The sequence below is a fragment of the Mycteria americana genome, chromosome 8 (genome assembly GCF_035582795.1).
Source record: "Mycteria americana isolate JAX WOST 10 ecotype Jacksonville Zoo and Gardens chromosome 8, USCA_MyAme_1.0, whole genome shotgun sequence".
Classification (NCBI taxonomy): domain Eukaryota; kingdom Metazoa; phylum Chordata; class Aves; order Ciconiiformes; family Ciconiidae; genus Mycteria; species Mycteria americana.
The window spans coordinates 9,397,338-9,420,036 of record NC_134372.1 but is presented as its reverse complement, the minus strand read 5'-3'; the positions used below and the strand labels follow the sequence as shown (position 1 = coordinate 9,420,036).

The following is a 22,699-nucleotide window of genomic DNA, read 5'->3' as shown; positions in this document are numbered from 1 at the left end:
TTGTTATCAGAAATTGTGCTTTGATATGTGTCAGGTTGATGGATTCAATAAAAGCCCTGTCAGGAGAAGCTGAGTGAATAGGGCTGCAGAAGTGGTGTCATCAAGGGAATTGATACGTTAACAGCCAGTCTGCGGATCTTGCAACAAAACATGCAAACATAATAGCCATTTCATTTCCTCGCCCTAGCAAAATAGTTCAGAGAAACACTAGGAAATATTTTCATAAATATTAGTCATACAAACAAGCTCAGCATGCTCACTGATAAAAAAACATATGTAAAAAGCGATCCTACACGCTGTCCTGTTTTCCTATTTGGTGTGCAAAATTCAGTCAAGAAGAATAAGAGACTTTATTCAAAATAAAGCTTTGAATGTAACTTTGGGAATTCAAGCAGACATCCCGTGATGCTCCAACTGAACTTGTCCTTCAATAATGTAGGCGGACAATCTTACTGACACATTTTCACCCACAGCCAGTAGACCTGTACCCCTCATCAAGCCATTGGCAAGTTGCATTAAGGTCTTATTTTGACATCCAAACCTAGAGGCACGTAAAATCACTGTTTGTTTCTGATTTCATAAATGAAATCACATAAGAAGCAAGACAGATTTGGAGAAATAACAACTTTTTATCAGCCCACATAACACAGGGAGTAAGAAAAGGACACCTGCCCACTGCTCTGCTATAGGTCAAGAAGGACTTGAATATGCAAGCTCTCTCCTTCACCTCTATCAGACCATCACAGCTGCAGCACTACCTCTGGCACTGTCCCGTAACGCCAAGAGATTTTATTAACCTGAACTGATTTACAGAACATTTGGGAATGGTAAAAAATGTGATGTTGAGATTCAGCTTTTAAAAAAGAGAAATAATATTACAGCCTAAACAAAGAAAAGGGAAAAGTTCCAAATCAATTCATCTGAAAAAGGTGAATTACATTCTGGATTTATATCCATGTAATGAAGACAATTAATTGCGACGAGATCCGTAAAACACATTAAATGAACAGGATTTTTTCCAGTTCTACTTGCAAGATAAAATTTATTAACTATGTTTAATGGCTACTTAAAATTTTTCTCTTACATATTTATTAAATGTGCTTTTTCAGCAGAATAGAGCATTTTACTAACCGGATTCTACTAATCTAAAAAATGAGCAATTTAAGGAAAAAAATATTACTCTGCATGTTACGTACAGATGCATTTAAAATAATTCCTTACGTAGTAAGATTGCCATCACCACAATTGCGTAAATACTAAAAGGGAATCTGCTTGTCTCACACGAGCAAACAACATTCTGCTGCAAAGATGAATGAGTTCAGCCAACATTATTTGGATATATTTTGCCATTTCCAGCAGAGATACGGAGCAAACATGGGTCCTGATGTCATTTGGTGTTACTGTAATCACTTAGTTAAAACCCCCTCTACTTGGGAGAGCAGGACACATGGAAGAAACTGGCTGAGATCAGAGCCGTGACCTCAAACAGACCCACATCCAAATCTCATGCTTTGCCCCATAGACTCAGCTGCTCAGCCAAGGCTATGTTCGTGCCTCCAGCTGTGGGTATCAGATGCACCTTTTGCACTTGTGACTGCATGCAAATCAGAGACATGTTTACTGCTTAAAAGTGACCTAGAAGTGACTCTGTTCCGTATTCACCATCTGTAAAATGGGGATAAGTACCACTTCTGTCTTACCATGGGAACAGATAAAGGTGATGGTAATCAATTATTCTGGTAAGTTTGCATGAGCCCCCAAGATAAAGAGAAAGGATAAAAAAAGGGTCTCAGCTACTCCAATGAACAGCAGCAGAGTTGCCAACGCTTTAAACTTTAGCACAATCTTCTTAATCTGCAACGCTCTTAAAGATCAAGTTGCCATAAATGTGAGCTTTCCTTAAATAAGAACCAAGTTTTTAGATCTGAGAGTCCCAAAGTAAAATGCAAAAGTATAACCAAAGTCCAACCTAGAGTTTAATGCCTAAATAATAGTTTTGCATAAGTCAGTTGTATGGAAAATGCTCTTTGTCCTCAGAAACTGTGCGGTTCTGCAAAGTCCTGCACAACCTCTGCACTGGAGTACTACTCATGCTGCAGCCTGGAACGTGAACTTAGACTGAGAGTTGGACTGACTCGGGTGGGAAGGACCCGGGGAGCTCGTCTCACCACCATCCTGCCCAAGGCAGGGCCAGCATGACGGTCAGACCAGCTACCAACCGCTCTGGCGCGGATCCTCACACACCCTGGGGCACCCTGCGTACCCAGCAAAACACACACATTCATTGCAAGGAAGATTTACACGCTTTCACCTACAAATCTCACAGAAACAGGGAATAAACAAATTGCTGTGACTTCTACATTATAATAGCGCAAAATATGTCTCCGCAAGAGTCAAGAAGCCCTCTTGATTATGAAACACCTCTCCTACGGTTTTCCCCTTGTAGGTATTATAATCACAAGAGCAGCAGCTTGGAAATAAACAAAAGTGAAGATGATAACAAAAGCATGAGCAATGTTTAACAACCTCCTCTTCTAGAAACCAGGTGCCACCGGAGCAGACAGACAAACGGAGCAAGCACTGCAGCGGTTTTAACGACGGGAACCTCTCCTCCCTGACATCAGCGTTGTGTTCTTGAAACGTCTGTACAAATTAACAGCATATGCTGTGGTTGGAACAGACCTTTCTTGATCCTCAACGTGTAAAAGTTAAGCACCTAATTTAAGCTATTCCCACCAACCTTTTCTGCAATCACTCAAGACAGGCAGTCTCCAGACCAGCAGAGCTCTGCTGAAGCATGAGAGTTTGAGCCTGCAGTTTCCAGAGGTAACACTACTGGTGCAACCATATCAAAAGCAGAAGAATGAATGCACACTCACCTGGATGCCTCCTGTTTTCTTAGACACTTTTAAGAAAGTCTTGACTTTTTATTTCTTTTTTTTTTTTTTTTTTTTCTCCTTCCACTAACACCAAGTACGGGTGTTACATTGCTGCTGTACTTTTCTCAATTAGACTATACTGCTGGTTCAGTCACGAAAGAGAAGTCAATACCCATGTGTTAAATGAAAAAGGATATAGCATCATCTGATACCATTCTAACTGAGGTCTGGAAACCAATACTTTAAATTTTGGGGTTTTTATCAGTAAACTTTGCCTCCACAGAAATAACTTGGATAACTTGGCCTAGACAAAAGCAGTTGTGTTATCAGAGGCTATATTACTCTAAATGCTTCTATAGCTTTGTCCACAATACATTCCTCAAGTCCTGGCCCTCAATTTCTTGTTAAAAGATACGTTGCATATCGCCTTGCTACGGTTACAGCATAACCAAGGCAATGTTTGTGAGGATATGAGAACTTCCACACGTGCAAAAATTTTAAGTGCCACACGACAAAGGGGGCACATATGATTAGGCAAGAAATTGCTATTATTTCTGCCCTTGGCAAACAATGAGAATATACAAAGCCCAAAGGAAAGCACAGGGCTGTGTTACAAATGAGCTACTTCAGCATCATTTATTTTTTTCGTCTCTGACCCTCTGAACTGCAGACATTAGTGAAACACAACAAGTGGGACTTTCAAAATGTGGATGTCTATCACCGAGTATACATCACCAACAGCAAAACACAACCATCAGCGAGCATTTTGTTCGATAAAGCACTTGATATAAACACGCACCCCCTCAAGCCCAAGACTTTAAAAACACTTCACTCTTGATGAACGCTCTCCAAATTCAGGGAGAGCAAAGGTTGTTTACGGAGGCAATATGAGCATGGCACGTATACAGCAATAAACACGAAGGCTGCTAATTTTCTATTTTCCCCATATGTAGATATTGAGAAGAGAGCAAAAAGACAAGAGCAGGGGAAAAGTGACATACCTTACCAAACCTGAATGTTGGACACAACTCGTTTCAGAGCAACATTGGTGTGAAGGTAAGTTCCTCAGGTGACCACCAACCGCAATTCCTTTCTGAGCTCCCCAGAGGCTCCAGCTCCCCCTTGTCCGCGTCCCTGAGGAAGATGCAGTGTCCTCCAGTATTTCAGAGCCTCAGCTGCAAAAGATGCTGTTCAGAAAAAGGAAAGAGAAGAAGGTGTGGCATTAAATTCTAGGGTCAGTTGTTTGGCAGATTCAGAGCAGAACATAAGACAACATCGGATAGGAATGAAATGCCAAGGCAGGACAAAGAGTCTGTGACAATCCATCATGTGTGGCACCTTCGGAGGGCAATCTTTGAATTCAAAAATTGTGGTGCAAAGCTACTCTTGCTTTACAGTACTTTAATAGTGTCCCTACACCAGGAAATGAATGCCAGCCCGGCTGCTTTTTATTCCAGTCTGATATTGTAATAAGAAAGTAAGTAATACACTTCTCCATAGGGAATATTTTAATTCATTATGGCATTTCTGCAGAATAACAGGACTTTCATATTAAAAGCAGAGACATCACCTCAGTCTTAATACTTTGGACCGTTAAAATGGCTCTTATTCAAGGAATTCAAAGCTCCTAAACAGGCAATCGCGTTAGGACCTGACAGCTGATGGGAAGCGGTGCCTGTCAGCCCAACACGCAGCAACGGGCTCCCGAAGTTCAGTCTCCAAACCAACTGTCAGAGACAGGTAAATGGCCTGAGCCTTTCTGGAAGGGTGGGGGCTCGGCATCGCCACGTTTTCTAGCTCACTATCGCTGCTAGATGTGCTCGGTGTGTCCGAGAGGTCAGGCCCTGGCACCGAGCACGGACATGGGAGCCTCACTGCAGACACCAGGTGAGGAGAGAGTGATGGAGACAACCGCCTGGCAGCAACGCTGCCAGCAACCAAAAACCTTAGAGAAGCACTGAGAAGTTCAAACCTTTGTTGCTGTCATTGCAACAGGCAGCACAACAGGCAGACAACACAGCCTGCAAAGCGAGACCAGGCAGAGCAGCACAAAGCAGGTGAGGACTGAGCAAAGAGCTGGATCCAACCTCTCTAGGTCAGATACACACGCGCTAGGTGGTTTGCACCCTTAAACCAGGCTTAGAGACACTTCGTCTAACATTAACTCAACACAGAAGCCGTGAACGTACTCTAACTTCGCCTAGAAATGCAAAAAGAGCAAAGAAATAAAAAAAAGACATGCAGACATGTTTATTTCTTAGAGGTCTCCTAGACAGGAGAAAGCCTGTGGCAGCTCCAAATACCACAAAATCCCATTACGTCTTCGCAAAAAATCCTGAACCCATGAACAGGTCACAGCTATCTGGAAAACCCATTAGCTTTCAGGCTTGCAAGAAGGAAGATTTCAGTAATCAGCGTGTAAAACTGTCCGTACTGAAAGCTAGCATCATACTGCTTTCTTTTTTTCATTTTTACCAAAAGTCCACATAGCAAGCATGGTCACACAGATCAGGATAATCAAATCTATTCACTTTATTTAGCACTAATTACTTCACTGGACCTTGTATAAGTGGTTTATGTTACATACCACACCTAAAGGCTCTGCAAGTGGAACAGCTTGTGAGATATCCACAACAGGAGCCAGGGCGGCAGAGCCTAGCCCTGCATTTCTTGGCACACATTTACAGGCCTTCTGCCTCTTTTGAACTCAGACATGAAGGACAAAAGTGGACCTTCACAGTTCCTGTCCTCTTCTAGGCTAACCATGAAAAATCACACTGCCAACTGAAATGGCTGCTGAATGACTTATGGGTATAGAAATGGCTGATGCTGCAGTAGTTTGATCTGCAGGTAGCAGCAAGACCTAATTCTACTGCTTTTAAGGGATTTCTATCTCTGGAGACCACAGTTACAATTACTTTTTCATTTTTGCTCGTAAATTGTAATGCAAAATAGTCACGAAGAAAATCAGTGCTACATTTTTGTGCATTACTATAGCATCAGCTGAGTTGAGAAGCAGAAGTAACAATAATAGGACTAGATCATCATCGCAAGCTGAGTGCAGGAGCCTGGTCTCAGGTTGGAAAAGATGTGTTTTTGAAAGCTCCTATTTAGTACAGCTTGCCAATGCTCATCTGAAGCAAATCTCTTTGGTAAGAAGTTGGCACATTGCCTTAATATGCTGCTATGCATGCGCACAGAGCTTCTGTGCTATCTGAATTCCTGCACTGCTGGGTAAATTGCAGTAGAGGCAGGAGCATGCACTTCCAGCTCTTGGCGAAGACAAAAAAAAAAAAAAAAAAAAAAAAAGCTTCCCTCACTCCTAACCACTACCATTACGGGAACGAGAGCACAGAGCAACGAGCTGGAAAACGTTGCTGCTGAGCAGTTGCCTGACCCAGACTGCAAGCGTGGAGTACTACGAGCATGTGGTAACGTGGGCAGATAGGAAGGAACGGGGGAACGGGAGATGTGGACACGGACGTGGAGGGGAAAACAACTGTGATCATGACAAAATGCAATGACTGTGCACCGTTCCCATCCCTCTGATACAGGCACTCGTTGCGGACATCCGTTGCCCTCATGGTGCAACATAATGAAATGAAATCTGTGGCCAGGATTCCCACGAGCAGCAAGGTGCAGATGCTCCAGCCTGAATGCAACATGCTTCCTCCACACTCTGATGATGTGCATCACACAAATACAGAGGGAGGCAGGCAGACCAGGGACCATTCCTAGTCAGCAATACAGTAAGGTAAAAGGCTACTAAAAAATAATGCAAGGAAACCCTCATGAGCTACAATTTGTGTTGGCTCAGAACCTTCCGGGGGCGGGGGGGGGGGGGGGGGGGGGGGGGAGATGTATGCCAGTCCAGTTCCTGCACAATTTTGCAGAAAAACCCCTTCACATTTAGTGTGCCACTGCTGACTTGGTGGTCAGTGTCCTAGCAGGCAACAGGTTTCCTTCTCACAGCCGAGGAACCTGGAGAGCCCGTCACACAGCTCCGGAGATGCTCCTCAGCCCTCCTTGACTTTGGGCAGCTCTAGTGAGCAGTCACCCAGAGGGCTGGAAAAGCCGAGGCTGGTGGTGGTCTGCCGGAGCCTCTGCCCAAGCCCAGAGCCCCAGGATCGTCCCATGGCTGCAGAGTGAGACAGACACCAGCATCCCTGATAAAAAAACCCATTCATTTCAGTCTGCAGCTGCTGTAGGAGCTGGCACGGCTCCTATCTGAAACAAAACCAAGTCTGAACTTACAGAAATGCCCCATGTACCAGAAACCCCACAATTTCCGTTAGTTTTGGTTCTAAAATTCTGTGCTCCGCCCATTCTTCTTTGATCAGACATGTGGAGGTAACTGCCAACAAACTACGAATTACTTTCATTATCCCACCACTTCAGATTTTTACATTCAGTTTCTGGAGCCCTGGATTGAATATTCAGGTGCATTCCTAAATTAACATAGTTAAGTGGTATCAGATCAGTCTTCAAGTCACAAAAGCAGGCATATAGATGTTCTCATTAATCAGAAAAGGCAGACAAGACATTTTTCCAATAAAAAGAGAGTATTTCCCTTGGAGGAGTCTCAGTCCTTTACTGATAGAAAGCAGGAATTATACCAAATAACTGTACACTTTAGATGTAACAAATCAGATCAGATATTAAATTTGAAGACACCTTGAGATGTTCCCAGACCACAAATCAATGAAGGCTGGGAGACTCTCTCACAGGAAGCCTTGCTCTACCTTTGCCCTGTTCTCATATTCTTCTTTAGGCATCAGCTATTGATCGCTGTCAGGGCGAGGACAGGAGCCGACTGGACCCTCATCTGACCCAGCACGGTCATCCTTGTATTTGGGTGTCATATAGCTTAAGGTGCAGCTTGGGCCTTGTGGCTAGATATGACAATATTGGTGAGCATTTGCAACTTTAGAGAGGGCCAAAAAGAGGTACCTAGAAGCTGAACGACGTATTTGCAAGCAAATATTACAGTACAGTAGATATTCAAATTAGTATTAGTTTGTCTCATCAAAAATTAATTACAACCTACCTAACTGCAATTGAAGAAATTAGTTGGGCATAGAAAAGATTAAATATTTAAAGAGTCTGGTGACTTAAAAATAATTGAAACCATATCTCCTTGCTTAAATATTAAATTTCTTTAATTTTTTCTGCTAGTGTGACCATTAAGAAATCAAAACTACATATGTGTGTGCACCCATCCAGACATGTACACCACTCAGGTATATGTAACATGTTCATATATAGTCTCATAACTCCCTCTTTCCCTATAGCTAAACTTGGGTAAACATGTTTGACTAATACAGAGGAGCTCCACTGGTAGAGCCAGATGTAAGGCTGTGAAACAGGCAAGGGAAAACACATTTTTATTGCTAAGTATTTAACAAGGTCAACCTCCTCTGTAAATGCAGGAAAAAAGATCCCACAGCAGACTCTGAACGCAGCAGGGGATTATACCACTTCATTAGCAGGTATATCTTCTAATTACAGCCTTGGACATTAGTCCCCATACAGCTGAGCAGGCAACAGCTGCTACCCCTTGCCACATCCTCAGGATCGAGCTCAATGCTTTCTAGTGAGCTTCAGAACAGCACGGCTCAATGCAGCCCCACCACACTAGCTTCAACTGAAAGCAAGGGCTTTCGGTTATCTCAAAGGATGCTCCTGACTCCTCACAGCTCAAATGCGAAGAGAAGCCGGCTTCTGCATTTTATGGGACTTGTTCCTCTGCTCCTGCTGCGTCAAGGAACCGTAGGATCAACAACTCATCCTGTCGGCTCCATCTCTGGTAAAGATCTCACATTAATTTAATGTAAAGGTGACACTGGTGAAGAGGAGAATAAAATGAGACTTTGAATCCCTCCTTCCAGGAGGCTAATGGTAAAAAATCGGTAGCAATGCAACTTTGGCACCTTTCCAACTATAACACTTAGAGCATTGCCCACAGCCCTGTCCCAGACATACTTTGTCATTCACGATGGCTTAGTACAAAACATAAATAAAACAGAAGTCGCCAGCACTACTGGCACTCAGCTGCTCTGAGGCTTTTTTTTTTTTCCTTCCCTGCCAACAAAACAAATAGCGAAATAGCAGAACTGCAATTCAAGTGATTATGTCCACGAGTAGGAAATTGGGTAGAGGCTGGTGGTGTGACGGAGTTCCTTGGGAAATCAACTCAATTAAAGAATGCAGGCAATAATAAAATGAAGAATACATTGACTAAGATGAATATAATGGAATACTGTGATGTTGCTGAACGTCAGCATTGCTTTTTGTCACCCAAGTGCAGACTAAGGGTACCCAGGAAAAAGGAAGAGCGAGCTGTGGTTAACCATGCTTGTTGTACGAACTATTCCCATTATAATCATATTAATGTTACATTATGAGGTTCAAAAGTATGATTAATATCTTGCCGTGTTAGAAAATGCTAAGACACTGCACGAGTCTTGCTGCTGCTGCGTACGAGTAAATAACTTCTGAAAGTGGAATCCAAGAAATTCACTGGAAATCCTTCCAATCTGAAATAAAATATGCATGCTGAAGAGAGGCACTTACATTAACGAAGGCTGCTTCTCAAGTTCAAATGCATTAAGTTGCGGGTTACTGTCTAATTGTCTAGCTGCTAAACTGCATTATACTATTAAATTTTTTTATTATTATTACTACTGCTACTACTACAGTCTGGTTACACTATAAAATAAGATCTTTCAGGCTCCTTAGATTCAGACTTTTACATCTGCCCTTGTACTGAAGCTCTGTCGTGAGATTATTGTTTCTTCTGTCAGTTCAACTGAAAGCGATGATAAAGTTATAGCAATGCATATGTCCTTGTCAAACGATGCTTTCAAAGGGTTGGAAGCACATTTGTGGGAATAAAGCAATGCTCAACCGATTTCCTGGATTTAGGAGAAAATGAGTATCAAACAGCTTGCACTTAACTGGTCAGATCTTCAAAATAATTGAGTAATGAAATAAACCCACTTTTTCCAACAAGAGCTGACAGGTTTATACGAGAGGCAGCTGTGTGATACAACCTTTGCTTATATGACAGTATCTAACTGGATTTCTTCTTACTCTAACTTAAAATGGTAATGTAACTAGAAAACAATCGTGTCGCTCATCTTAGTATCACGGCTAAACCGTGAGCCTTAAAATTTGTCAATATAGGCAACAGTACAGAATAAATTATGTTAACTGGGGAAAAACATTCTTTTTTGATCCATTCCAAGATAAAACTTCTACACATGCAAAGTTAGTGCACTGAGACTCTTCTGGGATATATTTTCTATATTCTGTAATTCAGGTACATTCCAGGATGAAGAATGCTGTTTATTACTAGAAGGTTCAAATACCTTTGGCTCTCTTTACCACAGCTGACAGCACGTAAGTGGATTGTATTACAGGATCAGGACATGAAAGCATAAGCTTTTTATAAACATACTGTACTTCTCTTTCTCCGTACCAAAGGTATTAGCTTGACCACTATTAATCTCATTTGAACTCAGTGCATTTGTGTTTTGCCACCCAAAACTGACTTATCTGTATCTCCTTCGGACCTTTCACCTTCCTTTTACCTTTTTTTTTTTTTTTTTTTTTTTTTTGGTTCAGGGACTCTCTCTTTTGAGTATTTCAGATGAGATTTCCCAACAGTTCTGGCACTGGCCTCACTCTGCTCTCATTGGAATCGGTGAGATTTATTACTGGCTTGCATTGAGATTGCTCATAAGAAACACTGTTTTTGCTGCCCTGATCTGTCACTCTTCAGAGATACTCTGCTTTGTGTTACTGCCATTTCTACCCTTTTTTCTGTTGGAAAATGAATAAGCAAATGCGTATCTCCATCTACTGTTAAATGTCATTGCTAAGCAAACCTTTCGTCCTTTGCTAAAGTTGCTTATCTCTAAAGTTATTTATTTAACTCTAACTTTATTGTTTATCTCTGTGGAACATATTGGGATAAGCTGGTATACCAAATGTTAGAGAAAATACAAATATATTGGATTCTGTGGCACCTGGAGGACACACAGCTGTCAGTCAGTTGTCAAGCCAGAATCTGAGCAGGGTTTTCCATTACAAATTCAGACTATTATTCTCATTGTTTTGATTTTAAAAGCCACACATAGCATCAAACTCTGATGCATTTCCTGGGACTCTAAAATGTGATTCTCCTATGATGCTTTAAGCCAATTTAGTTATATTAGTAAAAAAAAATTGTTTCTCATCACTTTCCAAACTTTGAAAAGTTTTGTCAGATAAATTAGTGGTATACAATGTGCTGTCATTCTGAAGTCCCACCCATTGCTGTAGTTTTACTGTTCCAACCCAGGGGAAAGGTAAGAGTCAACCAGGGCCATAAGTGACACACAAAGGCAGCCTCACCCGGTGCCCAGATCTGAAACATTAGCCTGAAAAGTATATCAACTTCACTGACACTTGAAAAACACCAACCTAACTTCTGAAATGTAGCTTTTCCTATGTGGATCATATATTTGAAGAAAAATAAACTCAACTTCAGATGGAAACCAGCATAAAAGCCTGGTAAATCTCTAGAGCCTTTAAGTGCTTTAGTTTCAGCCACTGGTACAAAAAGGACAGAGCCGGGAGGATACAGAAGAGGGCACGCAGAGGTCTGGCAGAGCATCAGGGGGGACGCGAGGGTGGATGGATGCCTGCAGCAGCTTATGAGAACCGTAAGGGCTGGGTGAGTGCACTGGAGAGCCAGGAAGCTGCCAGAGCAGATCTGGGGCTGCAGGAGGATGCCCGAGCTTTCTGGGAGAGGCGTCAGGAGTTTGGAGAAGCTGAGGCAAGTTAAAAAGGACCATAAGGAAACAGGAGCGCTTGCAAGCCCCAGAAGTTGGCCTTTTGGTACACAGCCATCAACACACTTGCAATTGCAAATCAAGACTCCCTTAATGTCTTCTCCCCTTTCCAAGCACAGACGCTGCTCCAGTCCATGCTTTCTGGACCAGGCCATCTAGCCTTACATGCTGAACTACAGAAAACAGCCAATAACGACTGCAAAGCACCGAGCAATCCAGTATTGACGCAGAAGGCATCCCCGCCACAGACTCCATGTGAGAAAGATCTTGAGTTCACCCATGTAAAAACCTCCTGCTGTCTGCTCTCAGAGAGAGAAGGTTAGATGGACTTTTCCAACAAGTCACCAAACTATCCAAAATACTCTCATCCACCCATGAAATAAGGCAGTGTCACACTGCTTCAGTCAGTAAAGGCTGGCTTCCTTGGCGCGCTGTAAATCCTAACGAATGGAGCAGAAATACAGCACCCGGCAGGCTGCACGGCAGAGCCAGCCTGAACAGCAAGTATCTGAACTGCCTTCAACCTCATTAGATGCTCAGTAGTCTCAGAGCAATCTTTTGATTTGTGCTGAAAACCAAAGCAGCTAAAAGTAGACTATCAAATGTAAGGGAGTTAGAATAACCTTGTTACAAAATACGCTGAGTTTTCTTCAGACACAGCTCAAGACTGCTGACTCCATTTGAAGTCCATGATTAGTAGACCCCAGCCAGAAATATGTCACTAAGTCCAGGCAGAGCTTGGCATGAGATGAAGAGACTCATTTAGCCACCGTTGGCAAAGAAACCATACAAGGTACCTGAACCCCATCTCAATCTAGACATGGCCGAAGTATAATAATGAAATACAGATTAAAACTATTCATAACAGGGCAGCATTTGAGACAGAAATTGGCCTCATCACCGATAAAAATTTTTGTCTTCTAGAGACGCACATTGACAGGTAGCGTTAGCAGTGCTGAGAAGATAACTGCCTGTGCCATCAGGTGGTTGGATCCCCTCTCCTCCACCCACACTTCATCATGCCAGCAAGTAACTGTGTCCCGTTAAAATCTCTTTGGAAATACGATCCCATAGAAATCATGCCTGAGAGTTTAGCGTGCTTTGCCTCTTTTTAAAGTCCTTCCAAAACCCCGAATAAAAATATCGTCAAAACCACACTGCAGTTCTGCATGTATTTAAATCAATTAGCACAAATTCATCTCAAGGGTAAGTTTTTTTCAGTCAGCTCACCCTTAAACAATTGGATACTGCAAAAAAGCCTACAGCTATCTATCTGCATAGCACTGCAAACATTTTGAACGCCACTAAAATAAAGTTCATTGACCTGAATTTATCGCTGGTGTAACTTCACTGACTTCAGTGGGCTTTTGCTAGTGATAAATTTGCCCACTGGGTTCTGGGACATGAAATGACTATGAAATCACAGCTTGCAGAAATGTCAATGAACAGGTTTGGATGGGGGCAAGCCTGTGCATCAGGAAACTCTTCTCATTACAAGTCTGCAAACCTTTGGCAGTTTGCAAAATGCTGCTCTTAGAAACATTTTGAAGAGGTAGAGATGGACCGCTCAGCCCATGATAAATTATAATCTGTGAAGGCTGCAAGACTAGAAATGTCTATAGCTCTGGGTTTTCAGCGCAGGCTTTCAGGACTTCTCTGACTAGAGACAAGCTTTCAGACTTCAAGTTTTTATGTGTGTGTGTCTACACATGCACGTTAGAGTCACTTCTTCTGGGTTCTTCCCGTTTCTAATGAAAAGGAGTATTTTTAAAAGTCACAAACTGACACCATTCAAAGAAACTGAAATGCTCTGTGAAATTACAAATTAAAAAAAAAAAAAAAAGAAAGAACCAAGTTTGTACAGTCAGATGTCCCTGAAGCTTCTAAGTTTCAGAAGCCCCTTAACTGTCTCTCACAAGCAAATTCAGAAATCTTGATGCAACCTCCTGAGCTCTTGAGCCAGCCTGAAGTTACAGCCACATGCTCTGCTCTTCTGGAACGCTGAATTTTGAAATTCTGAATTTTGAAATTCTGAAAGGGCTGAATTTTGCCAGCTCTGACCTGCATTCAGATTAGAAATAGTTACACGTTCCTACTAACTCAACTGTTCTTCTCAAGAAAAGCATTACTGCTCTGATTGCTCACTAAGCTTCAAGGATGACATAGGAAGACAGCACATGCACATCACAAAAAATATGAAGCAATAAGTAGAGGGGGAAAAACGTATGATCAAGATCTCAGCTGGTGTAAGTCAGCCTGGAGTTTTTTAAGTTAATGACTACAGAGCAATTTTTATCTTTCAGATCCATACCGTGCATTGTGTTTTTGCAATCAATCCAACAAAGATGTGACAACCCCTATCCAGCGATAACCATTTTACAGTGGCCATTACAATTACAAACAGGCAATTATCTCAGTGCCAGAGATTGATGGGAAGTATGCTTTCCCCTTTCTATTTCACTGTGGAAGGACAACAACAAGTAGTTAAAGTATATATTAATTGTTCTTCAAATAATATACTTGATTACATCTACTGCAGAATATTTTTCTTCATGTTTTCGTAATGGATCTGACCACGAAAAACAAATTTATGCCTACAGTTTGTATCATTATACACTCAACTCATTTGATGTGGAAAACTTACAGTTTAATTGCTTGATTTAGATTTGGCTGGTAAAATGCGTACTGAAACATTACTCTTAATTATGTTAATTTATAACTGAAAAGCTAAATTTACAAAGGCAATAACATTAATTATTTACTTGCCCATTAAAGCTGAATATTTATTACCAAGCTAATCGGCTTCATAAGTCTGCCAAAAAATTAAAAACGAGTTTACGAACTGATTTATACAGGAATGATACTGCTGTATCTCTCAGCAGGTTGTGTGTGTTTAATGGATGGCTCTGATATACAAGTACATTCCTTTCATTTATAGTCTGTTACATATAGTATTTTCAAGAGATGGGGTTTTTTTCCGTGATAAAGATGCCAGCTGTGACTCCGAGCAAGCTCCTTTACTGTTCTGTACCCAAAATCCTTTATGCAGTGTGATGGACTTTCACTGGTCTGTAATAATTTATGAAGATTGCATCTCGCCTGGTCATTTAAATGCTCACCGAATGTAGGACTACACTGGGTTAAATCAACCAAAAAGGGAAACACAGTAGCTCAAAATAATCCAGCTTATAGCCAGAATAGCAGGGCTGTTAAGAAACAACATCTAGTAGTGAGGAGTCTTCATCCTTGCTAATATTTTAGCTTCATTTCCATATGCAAGATAACTAATATATTCAATATTTATTCATGCATGCATCCTCAAAATAATATAATTAAGTTACTAATGCTTACAGAACAACTTGAGTGTTACCTTAATGTATGATGAAAGGCTAATCTTGATTGCTGTCTAGACGGAAATTCTAATTCCATTTGGCAATGTCTTTCAACTCTGGCACAAAGCAGATACCTTCTCTTCCTGCTTATGTTCCTTAAATACGTGACTTTCCCAGAGGGTGACCGGATTACTAAAAAGCTGCAGCGGCACGGCCGTCGGCGTGAGGCAGAACGGACTGCTGTGATCGTCATTTTTGCTCGTGCTTCTGTGAAAGTCCTCTTTGACTGAGGCCTACTAACAATTGGTCTGCAGAGTGCACAACATAAACTGAATAAAAGAGCCAACCCCGAGACAGCGCTCACAGAGACAGTAACTAGTATGTTCATTATTTATTTATGCGGATGTCCTCAAAACAGGGTGATTAGGTCTAAATTACAGTCTAAACTTCCAACCACAGTGTAATTGTATTGCAAAGGAAGGATAGACGTGTCCAAGAAAGAGAGGCAACAGCTCAGCGGATTCGGCATTTCATCTTACGTGAGAATCACAGTTGAAAACTTTGCCGCCCTTAATTTTTTCCTGCAACCCCTCTGCTGCTGCCTGCAGCCCAACAGCAGAGTCAGCGACGTGAACACGTGAACCTCTGTCTCAGGGAAAAATCATCTGGCTTAAGCTATCAATATCTCACACTGCCTGAGAGGCGGGATTTAGGACATACAGTTGATTTTTTTAATGATAAAACTGATAAAGGAAAAAAAAAAAAAACACCCAAACGTCTAATTGAAAATCTGGGGTTTCTTTGTCTATGCATTAGCTCCCATCACAATAAAACTGACCTGAGCCAGGATCACAAGTTCATCCAACATTTGCCTTTTCTAAAATTATGCAGGACATTGATCCTTACACCAACAGAGCAGACAGGCTCATATCTCTCAGTGCAAATGCCTTCTAAATACAAAAGAAGAAACAAATTTTAACAAATTTCAGAATTCTCGTACTGTTCTGGTTTCAGCCCAGTGTTTGCTGAACCTGGCCTCTCCCTCACTGTTATTAAGGTATTAATGGCTTGGCACCGACCGATGCCAAGACATCAGACTGCGAAATCCAGATCAGGTCTGGCATGAAGCAGCAAACCTCGCAGATAAAGAGCTGGTACGAGGCAGTCCTGGTAAACAAGGATAATACCGCGTGACAGACAACCAGCAGAAGAGAGGATGGCAAATACAAGATAATTGTCACGCACGTGGTATTTTTAGCAACAATCAACCAAAATGCCTTAGACATCAATTTCAAGCCACTTAATCCTCTTAATGACATGCTATGGCATTTGTTTATGATTAGGGTTTCACTTTGTTTTCTATAGAAGATTCCCCTAAGACTCTCGCGTTCAATGTGCTTTGTAAATAGTTCTGTGAATACACCGAGTATTAGGTTAGAGTTTAGTTATCACAGTGCTAAATTATTCCAGCTGGGTCATTATTAATTCTCCTAATTTTACTATCATTCACTATCATTACAACAATGCAGCACCCTATGGATACATTTATTACAGAGCATAAATCCAGTGCTCGTATAAGATGCTGGAATGCCTACTCTGCAATCTTTATGCAAAAGCCCAAGGAATGTTTAAAAAGAATTCTCGTTAAGACAACTTTTTAAAGGCTTACCTCTAGATTCCCATCCCCCACCCACCTATCACATTTTCATATGATATTAGATAAGTTTTCTGTATGTGATACTCCACTGCAGTACAGGCTATTGCCCAAGGCCAAACGCTTTCACAGTAAATACAGTGGGGAAAGGGATGGTGGAGAGAGGGCAAGGGAGAGTATACTGCTGTACACAGCAACTTCCATTAAGAGAAAGCATTTATAAAAACAGACATTTAAAAATATCTCAGTGCATATTCCCCTACCCCTTCGGAGAATTTATGCTACTGCATATATCTTTTTTCTAACACAAGCATACATTTGATTGGGTCTTGATTCAGAAAAGCAATTCATTCAGGGAAGAGCTTTTAGCACCTGCTTAAAACCTGTCAGAGAAAAAGTTAAGCAGATGCTTCAGTGTTTTCCTGAATCAGGACCATAACTGGATTTATGAGTGCATAAATCCCTCCACGTCATGCATTTGTGCACACAGATTTTGAAATTTTGGTGCCATTATCAAGGCAACTCTCTACCTGTTTGGACACCTTTGAGTCTGGTAACAAGAGGTCATAACTGTTTTAAGCAGCTGCTCTGCTTAAGTCCCAAATATGCCAATAGTGTTCCCTCCAACTTCCCCAGGTTACCTCCCTTCTTCAGTAAAGCTGCAGCTTTTTCTGAGTATAGTAGACCACAGACTAATAATAGTAGTACTAGTGCTGGTTTTGTTGCTTCCCTCTAGGGTTGCCTACATCCTTCCTGAACACTGTGTCACAGCAACTTCTGTTGGCTGCCCATCAGTTTGAGGGTCCACCGTGACATCCCCTGAGCTCTCCTGAAGCAACGGTCCCTATACAGCAATTCCTTATTTTGCATGTGTGCAATTGGCTTTTCTTTTTTAATGATCGGGGCTCATCCACAGTTGGGAAATGTACTTTCTGGTCCGTCATCCAAGCAACTAATGAAAATTATTAAGGCAGATCCTTCTCGCACCCCATGGCCAAAATGTCCGAGGACATTTGAGTTAAATATTAACAAACTGCTCTTAAAGATTTTTTTAAAGTCAGGTCTGTAGCCATTAGTAGTTATTGGCCAGTGAATTCCTTGCTACGTGGGAATGTGCGCCTCTGCTAAAAGCTTCTACCGATCCACTAATCAAGAAGTTTGAAAGCCACAAGTTTGAGCTCAACTTTCTCTCAGGTATGAGAACACAGTGCTTAAGTGAGTATCAGAATCCTGGAGAAAGACAAAGTGCTTCTGCTTTCCTCTGTTTTGGATTAGCCACCCAATCACAGAAGGAAATTAGATTAGTTTGGGCTTAATAAAGCATGTTAGATATTATTTGCTGCTCACAGGTATGTCCAAGTTCAATAACTTGCTCGGTATCTTTCTGGGTATTTACAAACCTCTATTTCCCTTGTACCGTCCTCTGTGATGACAGGTACTATGTTTGCCTTCCCCTGGACTTCTGACAATTGCCCTATCCCCCGTAAGCTTCTGCGAGTCGTTGTAAATAATTCGGTGGGTACATTTCAGAAGGCCATGCTGAGCCAAATATATCACGCTTATCTAAATACTCCTTATCTTGTTCTTGCCTTTGCTTATAACCTTTGCTACAGGGAACACTGTTATAGATCTGACACAATTATTAACCTTTCTGTGAAGAACAGTGCAAAATAATGGCACTTGGTATTTCTGTCTTCTCTGTCTAGTCCATTTATTTGCTTCCCTTTCTTACTGATGGACTTTTGCTTTCCTCTTACTTCCGGTGCTTTTGTAAGTCATTTCATAACCCTTTATAGCTCTAAGTGACTTTGCCTCTTGGTCCTTCTGATTTTAGCCCATGTGGTTGCACAACTGGTGGTGTTCTTAGCCACGTGTCTTTTGCTTGCCAGGTTTGCACCATTTCACATTAGCGAAAAGCTCCTGGCGTAGCCATACTAGTTCCTTATGACGTTTTTTAGTAAGACTGATACTAGGTTTAGATGTACTGACTTCAGAAGTCATATGCCTCCCATACGCACTGCTCCAGCACAGAAGACGTACCCTACTATGGCAACGTCCGTCTGCTCACCAAGTGATGCACAGCTAGACTGAACAGCACAGGGGGAAGGGCTGAACAAAAAGCCCCTCTGTTTTTCACTCCTTACCCCTCCTCACCATACACAGGGATGAGAAGGGACGCCGCAAATATCCACATTTCCAAGCAACTACCCACTGTGTGAATAATCAGAGGACAGGATGGAGGTCTCCTAGACCCACAGCCCCCATGTCCTCTACACACTGCCAACAACCTACCCCCACACATTGCTGAAGACTAAACTCTTCAGCTACACCAGCTTTAGCTAACTCTCGGCTGAATCTCAAGAACCAGTATTAGTTTGGTAGGAGCTTGCCAGCTTCCTTAGTCTTAGTTAAATGCATTTTCTCAAATCATCACTGCAATCTCCCTCAAAAAAGATTTTCAAATTCAACAAAAATAGTCTAAAAATAACTGCTTTCTCTTCTTGGACTGTAGTCACTTAACAGAGCCAGGGACCAGCAATTTATTTCACGTTCAGCGAAACTGATTGAAATGCTGTAAGTGGCATTGATTAGCAAAGCTTTGGCTTTAAATCTTGAATGGAATTCTGGGGAAACACATAGAGATCATTTAATAAAAGAAATTTGAGAAGTGGACTGTACGCAGACATGAAAAAAAATATACCCAGGCATTACTGCAGTATGACTGGGTAAAAGGTTTGAATGTGCCCCATTTTTTTTTTATTCTCCAAGCAAGTTATTAAAGAAATGAGTCACAAACTGGCAGGACTAAATATCTTCTAGATGATCCTTAGATTTCAGTGGCCAGTCTACCTCTGGCCCATACTTGAGGTAGCCATATACATTGTACAAAACACGGTACCCAACAGGCACTGAGAATCTTGAATTCATCCTTATAAAGGGCTACAGATGGAAGACGCAGAGAGAGGGGACCCTCACCTGGAAGAGCTCACAGAGAGGCTGGTGCCGTCCTGGCAGTGGGAAATGGGGGCACACAGGGGAAAGAACTAATCTGAGGTCTTGTTTCTTTGCTGTGCTGCTCCCCCAAAATTATCTACTCTTTGTGCAGTAGAGCCCCCAAATACCTCACCTCTATAGCACTGCTTTAATTAACAATTTTGCACAAAGGCATCTTCAATACGAAAGTGTGGGGGTTTCCCCCTCCCAAAATTTTGCATCCCAGCTTATGTTCCAAACGAGCTCAAAAGCTCAATCCCTTTTTTAATTCATTACCCTCTGCCCAAACCCAGCCTGCTCAGACACTTCAAGAAGCAGCTACGTGACATACCCTATACTTCTGTCCACCAACATATCTGTGTCCTAAGCTGTCTTCCTACAGCACACTGATCAGCATTAAGTTATTATCCTCACCGAGAGCAATACCCTTGTAAAAATGTCCCACAACCAATTCCAATCAAGATGCCACCTGCCCTTCACCTACCCTGTCTTCACAGTTTCTCTTGAATATTCTGGTGGCATCATTTTTTCTTCAATACCTTTTGGATTTTGTACACCTTGGTCACGACCCCTCTTAATCTCTTCTATTCTAATGAATATAAACATAATTTTCTTAACCTCTCCTCCAAGTTTATAACCCCTGAGGCCCTTTATCATCCTTGTTAAGACTGTATCCATAATTGGGGTGTCTAAAAAGACCAAAAGGAACAAACAAGAAAGCGCCTACTTAATACAAATTGTTACATGAATAATCAACATCTCCCCCCCCAGATGCACCCTTCCCACTCGAACCTGAGCGCTCAGTGTCGGAGGGCAAGTCGGCTGCTGATATCTGCACATCAAGCGGTTTAGCCAGGGTGCATCACTCCTCCCAAGTGCACACTGCAACATTCATCTTTCTAGTATCTGTGCTAACTCATTACAGCTACACATACAGACACATGCATTTATATTCTCCACAGATAACAAAATCCACACTTGCCCATGTTATGTATCAAACTGCTCTCTATCTGTCCATACACGGGCACACATACAAGTTCATATATAGACACACAGATGGCAGACTGCTCCTTGCATGTATACACAGGTATGCATGCACACAGATGTAGGGACATGTTTAATGTTGCTGTTACCAAGGAAAGAGAACGCTGACCGTAACCACTTTTAATACAGAATTGCAGATGAATATAACACCCTGACCGGCCTTCACCGCTCGCCGTGGCCAGCATTCGTTAGTTGGACAGATCCTTGAATCCTCCACTGATAAGCACTGTAGAAGCCTCCAAGGGATGAACGTAAAGTCACAAAAATGCCCAGGGCACGGAAGATAAACACCTTGCAGGGGATATCGCTGTGTCCTTACGGATTATGCTATGATATTTAGGATTTGGAACCTGCCATAGCAGATCAGACAAGCGCTCTGTTTAGACCAGAAACCTGAATCAGACAGTAGCAAAAGCAGATGCTTCAGGGAAGGGTTTGAGAAACCCTTGCAAACAGATATAGAACAACTAAACCACCTGCGCTATTTTCTTCCTCATCCTGATTAACCAGAGAGTTGGCAGATAACCTGAAAAGGAAGAGTTTCTCTACTTCTCTCAAGCATCTCCCTTTCAGTCCTTACCATTGTACGTTGAATGGTCTCACTGCTGTGAAGTGAGGTCCAACCCTTTGGACTTCAGCCCTTGAGCTTTTGTCCTTGGTGGCACCTTGTCGCAACTTGTCCCCCAGCCTCGGCAACATAACAGCTCCTCCCACACCCACAAAATATGAAATCACAAGCTCATGACCAATCTGCTGCTCTTGTAAGAGGTTCCTTGCAAAATTTGCTCACACGTTAGTGAATCACTTCCAATCTGTTTTGCATAAGCAAATTTAAGGTATTTCATTATGGAAATGTATGCCAAAACATCTTCCCACGGAGCTGCATACTGTCATGGTATGACGCAGTTACGTAGGGTCAAGACTGCGGTACGTTTTACAGAACACAAGGCTGCAACCCGTTTGTAATGGGGTAATGATCTATGCAAGAAAAGGTAAAAATGCATTTATTTGTCCTTGGCATGGTTTGTAACTACGTATCTGCTCCTCAGCAGGTATAGCCAGCAGTAACAACCTGCAGAAGGAAATGGTACTAAAACTGTAGCCCGTGCCAAACTTGTAACTCTATTTTTCTTTGCCATTATTATCTAATCAGAAGATGGTTACTATGAAAGATTATCTGCATATTTTATCATGCCTACATTTATGCTACAGGAGCAAATCAGCGGCTGGAAATAGATTTGTACTCCTCCAAGAAATCTCACTGCCTTTACAAGATCTCAAGTTGGTAGTTCTTTATCAGCATCTTCTCTAGGCAATTCCCATGCTGCTGAGCTTCATCATTACTAAGGGTGGGCGACGTACGCTGCTGTTGAATACTACCGGCCTTTGCAAAGAAAATGCAGCTCCAGCTTTGAGGAGTGAGGACACTCAGCCGCTTGACTCGTTTAGTGCCGTAGGACGTAATGAACATTTACAACACTGCTATTTAGTGCCAAAGTATCAACCCATCAGCATAAACCAGGCCAAGCCTGCAGCTTCCTTCCTCACAGGCAGACCTTCAGCCTCTGAGCAGCACTTGGTACAGGGCGGAGAAGATAAACCAGAAACCATGTTTCCTCAAGCCTTTGACACCCAACGCTGGCTTTTTCTTTCCTCAAAAAGTTCACTGTCACCAAGCTACTCACCAGGCTGTTTTCTGCATCTCTTGAGTGCTCTCAGCAAGCGGCCTGGCAAGGAAGACAAGAAGCCCCAGGACTTAGAGGCTTTTTGGGGCATGCAGGTCACAACTTCCCTCTTCGGAAGCAGCGAGCCTGAAGACCCACCTTGTGCTGCAGTCCTCACAGCTCTCCTGCTCAGTGCCACGGAGGCAGAGCCCAGCAGCCCCGGTATAGCAAGCAAAGAGCTGTGATTTCCAGGCTGTCTCTGCTATGAAACGGACTCCCAGGGCTTCTGAGCTCT

The 22,699-nt window shown here is 42.2% G+C and overlaps 1 protein-coding gene across 1 annotated transcript in view; it reads right to left on the bottom strand.

The window, feature by feature from the left end:
- SGCD (sarcoglycan delta) overlaps positions 1 to 4,066 on the bottom strand; it is a 228,981-nt gene extending 224,915 nt beyond the window's left edge. Inside the window, exon 1 of the mRNA XM_075509535.1 lies at positions 3,881 to 4,066. The gene's annotated coding sequence lies outside the window, so the exon portion shown is untranslated. The remainder of the gene's footprint in view (positions 1 to 3,880) is intronic.
- Positions 4,067 to 22,699: the final 18,633 nt, after the last annotated feature.